Source organism: Hemiscyllium ocellatum, chromosome 14 (assembly GCF_020745735.1).
Source record: "Hemiscyllium ocellatum isolate sHemOce1 chromosome 14, sHemOce1.pat.X.cur, whole genome shotgun sequence".
Classification (NCBI taxonomy): Eukaryota; Metazoa; Chordata; class Chondrichthyes; order Orectolobiformes; family Hemiscylliidae; genus Hemiscyllium; species Hemiscyllium ocellatum.
Window position 1 is genome coordinate 25,632,614 of NC_083414.1, and position 15,483 is coordinate 25,648,096.

The window sequence follows — 15,483 nt, forward strand, 5'->3', positions numbered from 1 at the left end:
GGGACCCAGGTTTGAATGGTAGATGGTCGAATTTGAATTTGTTAAAAAAAATCTGGAATTAAGGATCTAGTGATGACCATGAAACTATTGTCAATAATTGGAAAAAAAATCCATCTGGCTCACTAATCCCCTCGACGGAGGAAATCTGCCATCCTAAGCTGGAGTCCATGTGACTCCAGACCCACACCAATGTGGTTGACTCTCAACTGCCCTATCAATCGCTATGAAGTCTCAAAAAAGAAATGAAACCAGATGGACCACCGGGCATCGACCTCACCACAGAAAAGAAACACCCTGTTGACCTTGCAAAGTCGTCTTCACCAAAACACAGCACGGAAACAGACTCTTCAGTCCAACTTGTCCATGCCAATCAAATTTCCCAAATTAAACAAGTCACATTTGCCTCCATCTGACCCATATCCCTCTAAACCTTACCTGTTATACTGTCCAAATATCTTTTAAATGTTGGAATTGTACCTGTATCTACCACTTCCTCTGGTAGTTCATTGTGCCACGAACCATCCTCTTGTGAAAAGTTGCCCCTCAGGTCCTTTCTAAATCCTTCTTCTCTCACTTTAAAAATATGCCCTGTGGTTTTGAACTCCCTTACCCTAGAGAAAAGACCTTTGCTACTCATCTTATCTATGTCCCTCATTATTTTCTAAACCTCTATAAGGTCAAGTCTCATCTGCCTACGCTCCAGTGATAAGAGTCTGAGCCTAGCCAGCCCCTCCTTATAACTCAAGCTCTGCAATCCTGGCAACTACTTGGTGAGTCTTTTCTGCACCATCTTCAATTTAATAATATCCTTCTTATAGCAGGGGGACCAGAATTGTAACATTATTCCAAAAATGGCCTCACTGACCTTCCTAATGAAGGGCTTATGCCCAAAACTTTGACTCTCCTGCTCCTCAGATGCTGCCTGATCAACTGTGCTTTTCCAGCACCACACTCTTTGACTCTCCAACGTCTGTACAACAACAACATGATATTCCAAATGCAATTCCCAGTGATCTGAACAATGAAGGCTAATGTGCTAAATGCCATCTTAATCACACTGTCTGCCTGTGACGCAACATTCAAAGAACTATGGACCTGAACCCCTTGGTCTACAACACTACCCAGGACCCTACCATTAACTTATAAGTCCCGCCTTTGTTCCTTTAACTACAATGCAAAACCTCACGTTTATCCAAATTAAACTCCATCTACCACTCCTTAGCCCATTGACCCAATTCATCAAGATCCCTCTGTAACCTTAGGTAGCCTTCTTTGCTGTTCACTATGCCACCAATTTTAATGTCATCCACAAGCTTGCTAACCATGCCTCCTAAATTCTCATCCAAATTGTTTATATAAATGTCAAGCAACAGTGGACTCAGCACCAATCCCTGCAGAACACCACTGGTCAGAGGCCTCCAGTCTGAAAAACAATCCTCCACCACCACTCTGTCTCCTACCATCAAGCCAATTTTCTATCCAATTGGCAAATTTGGGAGCTAGTGCTAAAATTGGGAGAGTTGTCTCACAAACTAGTCTAGCAACAGCCTGACATAGTCATACTCTCGGAATCATACCTTATAGATAATCTTCTAGACATCACCATGACCATCACCACCCCTTGATATGTCCTGTCCCAACAGCAGGACAGACTCAGCAGAGGTACAGGTAGCACAATGGTATACAGTTAAGAGGGAGTTTTTCTGGGAATCCTCAACATTGGCTCTTGACCTCATGAGCACATGGACAAGGAAAGGTCCTGCTGGTTACCGTGGACAGTCCTCCCTCGACTGATGAATCAGTACTCGTATATGTTGATCAACATTAGGAGGAAGCATTGATGGTGCAAAATGTACTCTGGGTGGGGCATTTCAATATCCACTACATAGAGTGACTCGGCAGCAGCACTACAAGGTGGTTGAGTCCGAAAGAACACAGCTGCTAGATTGGATCTGCGGCAGATGGTGAGAGAACCAACGAGGGGGAAAACATGCTTGACCTCCTCCTTACCAATCTGCCAGCTGCAGATTCATCTGTCCATGAGAGTATCAGAAAGAATGGCCACCGCACAGTCATGTGGAGACGGAGATCTAACTTCACATTGAGAATAGCCTCCGTAGAGTTGTGTGCTAAATGGGATAAACTTCAAACAGATCTAGCAGCTCAAGACTGGGCATCCATGAGACATTGTGGACCAACAGCAGCAGGGGAATTATACTCCAGCACAGTCTGCAACCTCACTGCCTGGCATTTCCCCACCTCACTATCACTATCAAGCCAAGAGATGAACCTTGATTCAAAGGAGAGTGCAAAAGCTGTTTCTTCACTTGCTGGGTAAAATTCCCTCCCTAAGGGCATTGTGGGTCAACCCATAGCACGTGAATTGCAGTAGTTCAAGAAGGCAGCTCATCACCATCTTTGAAAGGCAACTCTGGCTCGGCAATAAATGCTGACCAACCAATGACCTATGCATTAAAAAGACACGGGGGAACCCTCAAGAAACTCTTGCTCTATATCTGAATATATTCAATTTGTTAGTCAACAATATTAGATCTGTTTGGTATGTTGCATAGAAATCTACCCATTCTTTCAGAAAGCAGTAGATTTCTACATCAGAAAAAGTGGTTGGTTTGATTTTATAAATCTCCTATTTCTTCCCAAAGTATACTTTCTGCAATTTTAGCAGTATAGCTCGACTGTAAATTCTTTACTATTCATTAAACAGTACTTGGAAACTCTGAGCACAGAATAAGTGATTACTTACTAAAAGAGTAGTGGAGAAACATGTATTAGACAATGGAAGTCTGTGCTTTATACATGTTTGATTTGCGACTGTGCAGTGAATCCCATTCTCCCACTGTTTCCTCATATTTCTGCACAGTCTTTCTTTTCATGGATATAACCAAATCTACATGGAATTTTATAGATGAAACAGAGTGGGAATATAACCATTTAGTCCAACTACTCTATCTTCTCATTCAGCCTATCTTTCTGTTTGCTTTTCTCTCTTGAGCCCATTTAGTTTTGTTTTAGAAGCATCCAAGCTATTTGCCTCGACCACTTCCTGTGGTTGTGTGTACCACATTCAAACCACTGAGTAAATAAATACCCATTATTTCCCTATTGGGTTTATTGTTAGTTATTTTGTACTTAGGACTTTCATTTTATACCCTCCCAAATGCCAAAGCATTCTCTCAACATCTAAGACACAAATTAACAATCTGACGATCACATCAGGCTACATGAAATCTGTCTTGTAGAAAAGCACTCAACCTATTCAGTCTTTCCTGATAAATGTAATCTCTGGCACCATCCTCCTTACTCTCACTTTCTTCAGTACTTTTTTTTTGTTGAGTTTATAGACTAGAACAGTGTACATTACCATGGGTGCAACTTGATGTGGAATTCAAACAAGATGATGGTAACTTTACCAAGTCTACTAAAATACTATTATTAAGACTACCTCCACTATCTTCTCAGGCATTGAACTCTAAACCTTTCTTCTAGTTCTTTCATCAGTCACCTCAGGTTTGTGTTCTCTGGTGAGTAACCTGCTGCCAGAATTTACTCGATCAAAATTCTTCATAGTTTTAAATGCCCACACCCTCCCCCATTCAGTGTCTCCTTAATCCCTCTGATTTAAGATGACTAACCTCAGCCACTCCCATTGCTGCATGTACCTAGAGCCCCCTCATCGCTTGGTAAATTGGAAGTGTCGGATTTCGCTTATTTGGTAACATTCTTACCTCCAAGTCAGAATGTCATGGGTGTGAAACTCATTCAGAGACTTGAATACAAATGTCTTGACTAGCAGTACTTGCACCACTGGTTAATCTCTGCAACTTCTCAAAGGCTTTCCCAGACTGTGATGCCTAGAATTGGATGCTGTAATCCAATGAAGGCCTCACTGAATTTATGTGCCTTGTCCCCGATTCACAAAACTAAGATCCCGCACCACTTTTTAAACAACCTTTATCAACCTGACTAAAGTTTTATGTATGTAAATCCAAGCTCCTTTGTATGTGCACCCCTTTTAAGACTGCCTCTTCATTCTTACACAAAAAAATGCAACATTTCAAGCTTCTCTGCATTGCTCATTACATCATGTCAGCTGAAGACATTGAAGAGTGTCTTTTATGGATATGTTAAGGTTATTAATGCATATCAAAAAAGAGCATTACTATTAATACTGACTCTAAGGGGACAGCACAGTATAATCAATTCCCTTCTGTCTGTGAAACAGCTATTCATTATCACCCTCAGCATTCTGTCTCAGCCCATTTTGTATTCATGTTGTTACTAAATCTTTCATTGCATTGGCTTCAATTATGATTAGATTACTTACAGTGTGGAAACAGGCCCTTCGGCCCAACAAGTCCACACCAACCCGCCGAAGCGCAACCCACCCATACCCCTACATTTACCCCTTCACCTAACACTATGGGCAATTTAGCATTGCCAATTCACCTGACCCGCACATCTTTGGACTGTGGGAGGAAACCGGAGCACCCGGAGGAAACCACGCAGGCACGGGGAGAATGTGCAAACTCTACACAGTCGCCTGAGGCAGGAATTGAACCCGGGTCTCTGGTGCTGAGAGGCAATAGTGCTAACCACTGAGCCACCGTGCCGCCTATAAATTATGTTAACTAATCTAATATGCGACTTCATTAAACCATTTAAAAATATCCATATTCGCAACATCAGCTACACTAATCTCATCAACCATCTATTATTTCATCAAACAACTAAATGTATTTGTCAGGTATCAGTTACCTCAAGAATCTGTACTGTTTGTCATTTCTGAGCCATTTATTTCCCGGTGATTAATGTTGGATCGCAATCTAAGAGACCCTACACAATTAATGGTAGTTGACCAATCCGTAGTTATCACTGATGCCTCTTTGAGCTGTACTGAAAAAGGAATTAATCGTTTCAAACCCCCACTCCCATATCCAAGAAGGATTGAATGATTGTGACCAGAAACTCGGCTATTTCAAATAAAAGCAAAATACTGCGGATTCTGGAAATCTGAAATAAAGACAGAAAATGTTGGAGAAATTCAGCATGCCTGGCATCGTCAAGTTGTGAAGTAGATGGGACTTGTATGGGACTCAAACTTTTAACACTTGTTTCTTGCCCCACAAATGGTGTCAGACCTGCTAAGTTTCTCCAACATTTTCTGTTTTTTCCTCTGCTATCTCCACAACTAGGATGTATCCTGGTGTGCTGAGAAAACTGTGGATCAGGTAACCACTTTTCAACTTATGTATTTCCTTTAATGCAACTCTCGCTGTGACATTAGCAGTGGCCTCTTTGGGGATATAGTTACAAAGTATTGATTCAATACCTCCACTTCCGTAACAATTCATTTATTTTATTGTTAAATTGCTTTCTTTAACTGCCCTTTTCCTTTTTATATGTTCATCAAAGACCTTTTTCTGTTCCCCAGTAAACTTATCATACATTGTCTTTCCTCCCTCTCATATCCTTACTCAGTTTATCTCTCCAATGTCGGTATTTTCCATGGTTCTCTACTGTATTTTGAATCTGAAATTTATCATAAGCCTCATTTTTCTGATTCATTTTAATCTTTGTATCTGTAGTCATCCAGAAAACCCTTTCTTTCTCCTTAATGGATATGTATTGAAGCATCGCTTCTTCAAAGGCTTCCCTTTGCTCATTGGTAGTTTTACTTTCTAATTCTCATTAATCCAGCTGAGCCAGATGCTTTTCAACGTGTTGAAATTAGTCTGTTCCTCTTCTGTGTCGTCACCTCTGATTTTCTGTTTCCGTCCTATTCAATAATTGCACCACACCTCATTTTGTCAACTACTCTCCACTGAAATGTGCTTCTCTTGCACCATTTCTTTCCTTGTTGGATTGGCACGATATTAATCAAGAAAATTCCCCAGTATTTATTTCAGGATTCCTTTCCTTAACCACCATCATCACACTTTGCATTTCACAACTATTTCCCTCAGTTTATTAGGATAATTAAAGGGTATTCATTTTTAACATACTATTGGTTTTATGGAATAAAAATCAGTATTTTGTGTGTAGTGTTACTCTTACAATTTCTTCATGCTATCTGCAGGCAGAGCCAACTTGTTGATACATTAGTTGTCTATGGCTTTACCTGTTTTATCATTTAATTAATTTACCTGGTGTCATCGAACTGTGCTGGGCAAGACTACACCATTGCATTACTTGGTTTCAGCCAATAGAGGGTAGTAACAAGCAGTGACAAATCTTCCACAGCCAGTAATCGAAGTGTTTAGTGCTTAAAACATTTATTTCATGCGTATTATCCATGAGTTTCTTAACCTGTAGCTTTTATTGTTGTATGTTTGCAATTCCTTTTACATTTTGGCACTGGTTCAAAAAAAATTATTACTGCTAAGATTCTAGTCAGAGAATCAACATAGGAGTACTAGACCATGCGCCTCTATCAATCACTGTGGTTCTGGCTGATCATCAGCATTAACTCCACTTTCAGATACATCTGCATATTCCTTTATTTCCTGAGAAGTCAAAATTCTGTCAAGCCCAATCTAAAATTTACTGGTCCAGGCCAGACCCCCTCACATCATTTCAAGAAAGTAACCCAAGCCCAACTTTGCTAGTTGTTTTAAGCGGGTGTCAAGTGGATATTCCAGGAAAAATGCCGCTGGTTAAACCTCTTAGTTTTAAATAAAACAGAATCTGTTTACAAGATTAATGAACGAAACACAAACAAAAGAGAACAGAATAACTTAACCGATCTGAAAACCCAACAGTTTATCCCAGCTTAATGATGACGTTCCAAATATTTGCAACAATCCCCATAAACACTCCTTGGCACAAAATGAAAAATCAGGTCCAGCAGCTTCCTTGCTAAACCCAAACCGAACCAAACCAGAGAAAAGCTGAGCTGGGAGAACTGCCACTCCCCTTTCATTGTACAAGTGTTTCTTTTTAAAACTTGCTGCCTCAGGCAAAAGGCAGTTATCTGTTAGCTATAATCAAATTGGCCCTAAAACCCTTCAACCCCATACCTTTCGGAGTTGCGTCTTTTACGACCTCTCTGGGCAGAGCAAAAAAGCCAAGAGCAGCATAACCTTGTTGAAAGAGCAGCATTGTCACAGAACTCAATGATGGAGTGCTGCAACCTTCCAAAGATTTGTAACCCTTTGAGTGAAGAGCTTTCTCCTCCTCATTGTCAAGTAATGAGCCCCTTCTCCTGAGAATCATTCCCCATATTCCAGATTCTGTAGCTGGCAGAAACAATCTTCCAGATCGATTCTGTCTGCATAGTATCAGAAAAAGGCTGAAGATATCTGCAACATTGCACGAGTAGCACTGAGACTTGTGCCAGAACTTGTCATGCACCTAGCCAAACTGTACCATTACACCCACAACATTGGCATCTATTTGGCAATGTCAAAAGTTGGTCATATATGTCTTTTGCCTAAAAGCAGGAAAAATCTAACATGGCTAATTATGTCCAGTCAGTCTAATTTTAATCACCAACTAAGTGATGAAAGGTGTTGTTGACAGCACTTAACAATAAACTGCACGCTGCTCAGTTTGGGTCCAAACATGGACAAAGAAACTGAACCCAACCAAACATCTCAGCCCCAGGACATAACTGCAGGAGTTCCTCAGGATGGTGTCTTCGGCCCAGCTATCTTCACCTGGGTGGTACAGTGGTTCACATTCGTATCTCAGAGCATCAGTGACCCAGGTTCAGTTCCTGCCTTGGGCGGCTGTCTGATTAAAATTTGCACGTTCTCCCTGTGTCTGCGTGGATTTCTATCGAATACCCAAGTTTCCTCCTACAATCCAAAGATGAGCAAGTTAAGTGGACTGACCATGCTAAGTTGCAACCCTATGGTGTCCAGGGTTGCATAAGCTAGGTGGATTAGCCATGGTAGATTTGGGTTTACAGAGATAGGATAGAATGCTCATTGGAGGGTTGGTGAATAGCATCTATCTGTACTATAGGGATTCTGTGATTCATGACTGGTCCTCACTTCCTCCAGGGGGGTTTGTTTGCTGATGTTTATGCAATGTTCAGCACTAGACCATGCCCTGGATGTTCACCTAAAATGCCAGGATATAATAAGCTATGGACCAAGTGCAGATAAATCGAAATATGGTAATTTGGTGTTTGTTGGTCAGTATAGACATGGTCTGCTGAAGTGCCTGATTCTGACGTTCAAATGCAGAAAGTTATAGGCATAATTCAGGCTTGGGCTGATAAGTGGCAAATAGCATTCATACCACATAGTACTGAGCAATAACCATCTCAAAGAAAGGATGTTCCCTTCACTGAATTCCTGACTATTGGAATCCTAGACACTGTCATTGATCAGGAACTGAACTGGACTATTCTTAAATTCCATGACCTGCTATTATAGTCAATGTCAGGTATTGTCTACAGATAATAACCTTTTGGTTCTAACTTTAGTGCAAGTCAAGAGTAAGATCTTTGTCCTGACTCCTGATTACATAGCTATGTTTTTATGTTAATACACCTCAGTGTGGCATGGCAAACTCTGCCTAAAATACTTTACCCACTGACCCAGAATGACTTCAATACAAATTCTAGGATGGAACTGAGAAGTTACAAAGGGAATGATTATATGACCGGGCAAAACAATGACAAATGGAGTTCAGTATAGAAAGATATAAAATCATTACTTTGGTTTTGAGTTAGGCACATCAGACTGATCAAGTCCGAGGACAGGTTGTGGTGAGCAGAGGGGTTATGTGTGTATAATCTTGTTAAAAGTTACTACTCATACAAAATATCATCAGAAAAAGCTAAAGCAAGGTTGGCCATTAGCTCATGGGCTTGGGATGCAGAACTACAGTATACACCGGTGAAGTGATAATGATCAGACCCCATCAGTGACTCCTTAGCATCTTGAGACTTCTCCCTAGCCCTGATCGCTTTGAAACAACCGATAGCAGCACCTCTGCTCCTATAATCATCTTGCCCCCTGCAACAACCTGCTTCTACCTCCTCCTCAAGGGGTCATAAAACTCAAATCAGCAAACACTTTTTCAATATTCTTCTAAATTGACATGTCAGTCATTCAGGGAGAAAGTGAGCTGAAGAGTGTGGTACTGGAAAAGCGCAGCAAGTCAGGCAGCATCCAAGGAGCAGGAGAATCCACACTTCAAGCATGTAGGTCGTTCAGCTGAAATCTGTCAATTCCTTTTAAATGCTGTTTTGGTCTCCACATTCAGTGATTTCTGACTTTTTTTTTAAAAAGTTCAGATCTTCACAGAATTGTGAAACCAAAATTCATGTTCCTCCACTTGAGAACCTAATTTCTCAACTAATAATAATGTTGAATCTTCATACATTATACCCAATAGCATTTTGGCTCTTGCTATTGCTGATGTGCACCTATACTGATTCAATGAGCCAACCTCCTTTCTCACTAATGCCCTTATGAAATCCTTTATTATCAGGACTATTCCCACCTCCTTTTCCATGCTGCCCGTCAGTTGTCAAGAGAGCAGCTGACCAGCACCTCTTCTCAAGGGCAAATAGGGATGGACAATAACTGCTGGAATTCTTAATAATTTCTATATCAACGTGAATGAATTTTTAAAAGAAGGTGAGTTGTGCACTTTCTCAACTATACTTCACTGAAATTTCAGTGACCGTAATGGGGAGGAGTTACCTTCTTCTTCAAAGGAAGGTTAATGGAGGTAAAATGGAAAGAGAAATCCTAATCTGTTCTCATGCACATTAATTTTTGGCTGCAGAATGCAATTGACCAAAGTACAAGATGCATTTAATAGTTTCCCTTCATTCTGGTATGTAGCACAGAATCTAAAGGGGAAAAGTGCATTTTAGGAACAAATGTTCCATCCAAGTGATATTTTATACGTTGAGTCCATTGGCAGTTGATTATTTATATTACAGCATTGTTAATGGTGTCATTGGCAGTCAGCCACAGCCAGTGCAAACTGCCAGCTGGAAAGTTTGAAGGTGTCCCTTTTGATTCTGGATTGTCTGTGCTAAACCTTCATTAACTATCTTAGTAATGTAGACAACTGTAGTCACTGAATAAAAATAAAAAGAATTGAGTCAAAGGGACAAGAAGAGTTAATCAAGCAATTCTTTTGTTAGTGAATAATTATTTTTCTATCTAATTAAAAGTTGTTTGAAGTCCAAGTGCTTAGCATTGTAGAGGGCTGTTTTGCACCGAAGCTGTGCATGTCTCATAGAGTCGAGAAATTGGTGCTGCAAATGCACAGTGGATCAGACAGCATCCAAGGAGCAGGAGAATCAGCGTTACGGGCAAAAGCCCTTCAGCCCTTCCTGATGAAGGGCTTTTGCCTGAAATGTCAATTTTCCTGCTCTTTGGATGCTGCCTGATCCACTGTGCTTTTGCAGCACCACGCTCTCGACTCTTATCTACAGCATCTGCAGTTTTTTGTATATGTCATAGAGGCAAGTCCAAGGAAAAAAGACTATATGAGATGAGCTAACCCATTAAAGCCATGTTTTAAATAATTGATTGACCCAATATTATTGATTTTTGTTTTAATACTCATACATGAAAAGTTTAAGAAATGGCTTCTCACCTCTATCTCCATAATTGTGTTGCTACTTCATGAACTAAGTAGAAAATCCATTGAGAATTCATTTGCACTTGCAACGGCTTGAATTGTGTTTAGGTAGTGTCACATTTGGGTGATATGGTCTCAGTCTATTGGTGTTAGAGGGTAATTAGAAGATGGTACTATTTCTTTGAATTCAGTAGCTGAAACTGTATTGACAGCTTTTCCTATTGTTCCTTTCCTCTGAGGTCATTCTGTCGCTCCTCTCAAGAAGACCTGTTCTTGTTTTTTCCAAATGTGATGCTAGAACCTCTGTGTAACAAATGCAACTGGTGTATGTTATGTCTTCTGAACAAGGTGACAGGAGATTCCTGTATATATTCTTAAATTTCATTAAGACATTAAAGCTCCTTTGCAATTGTCATTTTGAGATTTGCCACACCTTGCAGGTGTATTACTTTGCTGCAAGTTCTACAATTTTGTTTTATTTTAATTAATTCTCTCACAAATGTAAGTACAGATTTTTCTTTGAAACATTTTGCGAAAGTTTGTGCAAGTTCTGAGACATGCAAGTAGAGAGATTGGGACAGGTTTATATTTTGACAACTTGGGTTTAGTCCAGCTTAAATATCTCACAGCCAGATTTAGGATCAAACTTCCATTTTGCCCTACCAATATGCTCCGATCGCCAACATCAGGAAAATGTCTCTGCTGTATTAATCCCCAGTCCATCCTTCAATTTTTGGACCAGTTCTGTGAATCATATTTGTGAGGTTCCCAAATTAGTCTAAAGTCTGAACAGTATCAAAAGTAATGGAATAGGATCGTGTAGATTTTTGATTTCAGTTAAAACATTTTATGTGTGTATGATTTTGAACATTTTATCTGAATTTTGTCTCTCTGATGCAATAGGATACATAAGCCATACTGTTAAATATGCTGTTAAATGAATTTCATATTCTAAGCATTCATATCTGTTTTTGCATGGTTACATTTTGTCACAATTAGTTTCACCAGATGCAACTTCATCAAGAATTTCTGCTGAATTTAAAATATTCAGTTTAGAACAGTTTTAGATGAGTATAGTTAGACCTACCTTACTTCTGAGAAATGTGGTCATGTTCAGACAATTTATTAATGAGCAGATATGTAGGATACCCATCACAAATTGTGAAAATCATTATCGATTAGATTTTTACAGACTGTTGCTCGTTAAGTGCATAGCTAATTGGATAACATTTTAGCCATGAGAGAATGGCATTGTATGTTGAGGAACTAATTGATGCCACAGATGTATCTCACACATGCTGAGACCTTGGGAAGATTTTGTCTTGTCTTGTGTTGTTTTGGTTGAACATATTGTGTTGTACAAAAAAAGACCAGGGCTTTGAAGGATGAAGAAAAGTTGTTACCTTTTTAAAATGATAGGTTGAGCAGGATGCTACTTTAACAGCTAACCATTCAGTCACTGGAATGTAGCTTTTTGTCACATAAAGCGAGCATATGAATTAAGAGTAGCCATTCAGCCCTTCAAGCCTGTTGGCCATTTAATAAGACCGTGGCCGATCCGATTGAATCCTCGACACTATATCTTCTCCCCCTGCCCCCCCCCCGCCAATCATAGTAACTTTTCACCCCCCCCCTTTAATTGCCAAGGTTGACACCCTCCAAACAGTTGTACACTATGATGGAATTGTCAGGATGGAAGTATGGCTCCCGATTTCTGAAGGAACACGAATCAGAATCCCATCTCAGACATACAGAAATTTTATTGTGGAAGAAGGAAAAACTAAGGTGATCTCTAAAAGATTGCCACTCTTTGAAAAACCTAGGCTAACCGATTTTAGTGTTGGAAATGAATGCAGGTCAGCCAGCTAAGCTGTATTAGTTTTCAGTGGCAGCATTTATAATTATTTATACATGTACTGAAAAATGGTCACCTTTAGTAAACATGTTTTGATTTTCAAAACAAAAAGGCAGTTAAATACTGAAGTCTATCCTTGCAGAAGTGAATTTTTCAATTCTTTTTAGGTACCTATTGAAAATTATTGATCGGAATGTACACTTATTGACTGTGCTGCCAAACCTAGTTTGATTTCAGTCTCAGCTATAAAGAAATCTGCTAAGTAAAAGCAATAGGTGTTCTGGTCGTCCTAGAGTGTAAAAGTGAAATATTATTGCACATGATCGTGTAATGTAAAATTATCTGAGAGCTCCTTTTGATTTTTTGATTAGATTACTTAGTGTGGAAACAGGCCCTTCGGCCCTTAGTGTGGAAACAGGCCCTTCGGCTCAACAAGTTCACACCGACCCTCTGAAGAGCAACCCACCCAGACCCATTCCCCTACATTTACCTCTTCACCTAACACTACGGTGTAATTTAGCATGGCCGATTCACCTAACCCACACATTTTTGGACTGTGGGAGGAAACCGGAGCACCCGGAGGAAACCCACACAGACATGTGGAGAATATGCAAGCTCCACACAGACAGTTGCCTGAGGTGGGAATTGAACCCGGGTCTCTGGCGCTGTGAGGCAGCAGTGCTAACCACTGTGCCACAGTGCCACCCACTTCAATTTTATCAAACTGGTAACAAATTGCAACAATGCGGATGTTCTAATCTGTTTTTATTTTAGTTGACATGTGATGTAACAAGCATAGACAGCACAATATTTTAATATGCATTAAAAATTATTTCAGATATTCCCCTGTTAAGAAATCTCAAGTGTTTGAGTGACCATGGCTGATGGTTTACTAGAAGAGTTCTCTGTACATGTTCTGCAGATTCCATTTCTCGCGGTAAAGATGCTTGATAGGCTGAGCATTTTTATTAACCAGTTTAGGTCTCAAAGATAGCTCCAAAAATCTAATTTATATGCCATGGCAAGGATGTAAACAAATTTCAAGTCATCAAAAGAGTTACAAGTTTCTCTGTTATAACTTAAGTAAATACTTGCAATAGGTTTCCTCTGCATTGTCTTGGGCCTGATAAGTGAGTTCTAGTCTTTCCAGAGTTTGCACTGTTTTCTCGGCCTATCATCTTGATGTTGCCCAGCCACGGTGTATACCTAAACTTCATTTCCAGCCTGTGATGATTTCCAGACTGCCATTTGGAACCTCACAACAACGTTTTGATCTTTTTTACCAGTGGAAAGTCAGAAGTTTTGCAGATTATTTTTATTTCTGAAATTGCCCCACCAAGAAAACCTGAACTGGTCCAAACTTACTAGCTTTGTTTGTGAAGTAGCTCAAATGTGGGGTTGGGAACAAAGAACCAAAAGCACCAGATAACAGACCCCAGCCCCTTTCCTAAGTAAATATCCTTTGTGCTAATAAGCTTGAGGGTCCGACATTGAATACTTCAGCAAAGAAGCCAGTGTTAAGACCCATGCAGAGACCCTGGGAGATATATAGAAGAACAGGATAAGAGAAGGAAACACTTATAAAGAGAGTGCTTGAGAAGAAGTGAAGAAAATAATTGGGTGCACATCATGAATTATATATGCTACATGGAAAGTTGTGTGACAGTTTTGCAAGGTGCGAATATAATAGATTGGGAAAGAGGTAAGGAAAGAGTAGTTGCATGATTTAATTCTTCTGTTGATGTAAAACCAGGGTCAGATTTGTTTGTGTGATGCACTGTTGTCTATGGGCATCCCAGACAACCTGATCCAACATTTATTGTAGTCCCTAGTCCATTACTCTGTAGGAGGTTTGGGAATAATTTCTATTATTTTCTAAATACGTGAGAAAACATTCTCATAATCCTTCCAGTTCAACATTCTAATTTCTCATGGCCTCACCTATTGCTATCTAGGAAACCTCCTGCAGGCATTCTTAATGCAACAAAGCACCTATTTGGTTTGTACCAAATTAAGCAAGCCTTTAATAATTGTCTGCTACTCTCAACAGGGCAATTTGAGCAGGATATTGCTGGCCAAATAGCAATGTGATAGCAGTGCATGCTGTAATAAGATTTTGAAGATTTGTAGCTCAGATTGTGGATCAGGTTGTAAATTTGCTCACTGAGCTGGTAGATTTTATCTCAAACGTTTTGTCACCAAGCTAGGTAACATAATCACTGAGCCTCCGGTGAAGTGCTGGTATTCTGCCCTGGTTGCTATTTATCTGTGTTGGTTTGTTGTGGTAGGTGATATCATTTCTGGCTCCATTTCTGAGAGGTTGGTCAATGGGGTCCAAATCTATATTTATTAATGGAGCTCTGGTTTGAATGCCAGGCCTCTAGGAATTCCCATGCATGTCTGTCTTTAAGGGACACCGGCCCCTAAGCATCATGGTAGCCCACAAGCCTACCACCACACTGAAACAGCTCCTGATAAATTTGTCAACAACTGTTAGAATGAACGTCTTATACAAAATAACCTGCAAGGACTACAACAGACATTACATTGGACAGACGGGTAGGAAACTAGCCACCAGGATGCATGAGCACCAACTAGCCACCAAAAGACATGACTAACTATCACTTCTATCCATACATAGACAAAGAGTGACACCAGTTCAACTGGGACAATACATCCATCCTGGGACAGGTTAAACAAAGACATGCACGGGAATTCCTCGAGGATAGATTTGGACCCCATTTACCAACCTCTCAGAAACATATCTGGAAATGACACCACCCACCGCAACAAATCGGGACAGACAAATAGCAAGCTGGACAGAACACTCACGCTTCACTGGAGGCTCACTGATGATGTTACCTAGCATGGTGATGAAACGTCTGAGAACAAATCAACCAGCTCAGCGAGCAAACTTACAACCTGACGCTGTCATAAATTGGCTAAGAAATTCAGAGCCTTGAAAGATTTGTCTTGTTGCACACATCCAGAATTTTCTGCCTCTGCACTGCTTGCTTCATTCCTCTCCCTGGTAGACAAGCAGGAAGCTGGGA

The 15,483-nt window shown here is 40.2% G+C and overlaps 1 protein-coding gene across 2 annotated transcripts in view; it reads left to right on the plus strand.

Moving 5' to 3' along the window:
- Positions 1–15,483, plus strand: part of atg7 (ATG7 autophagy related 7 homolog (S. cerevisiae)) — a 137,801-nt gene that overhangs the window by 22,551 nt on the left and 99,767 nt on the right. The gene's annotated exons all lie outside the window — the stretch shown is intronic.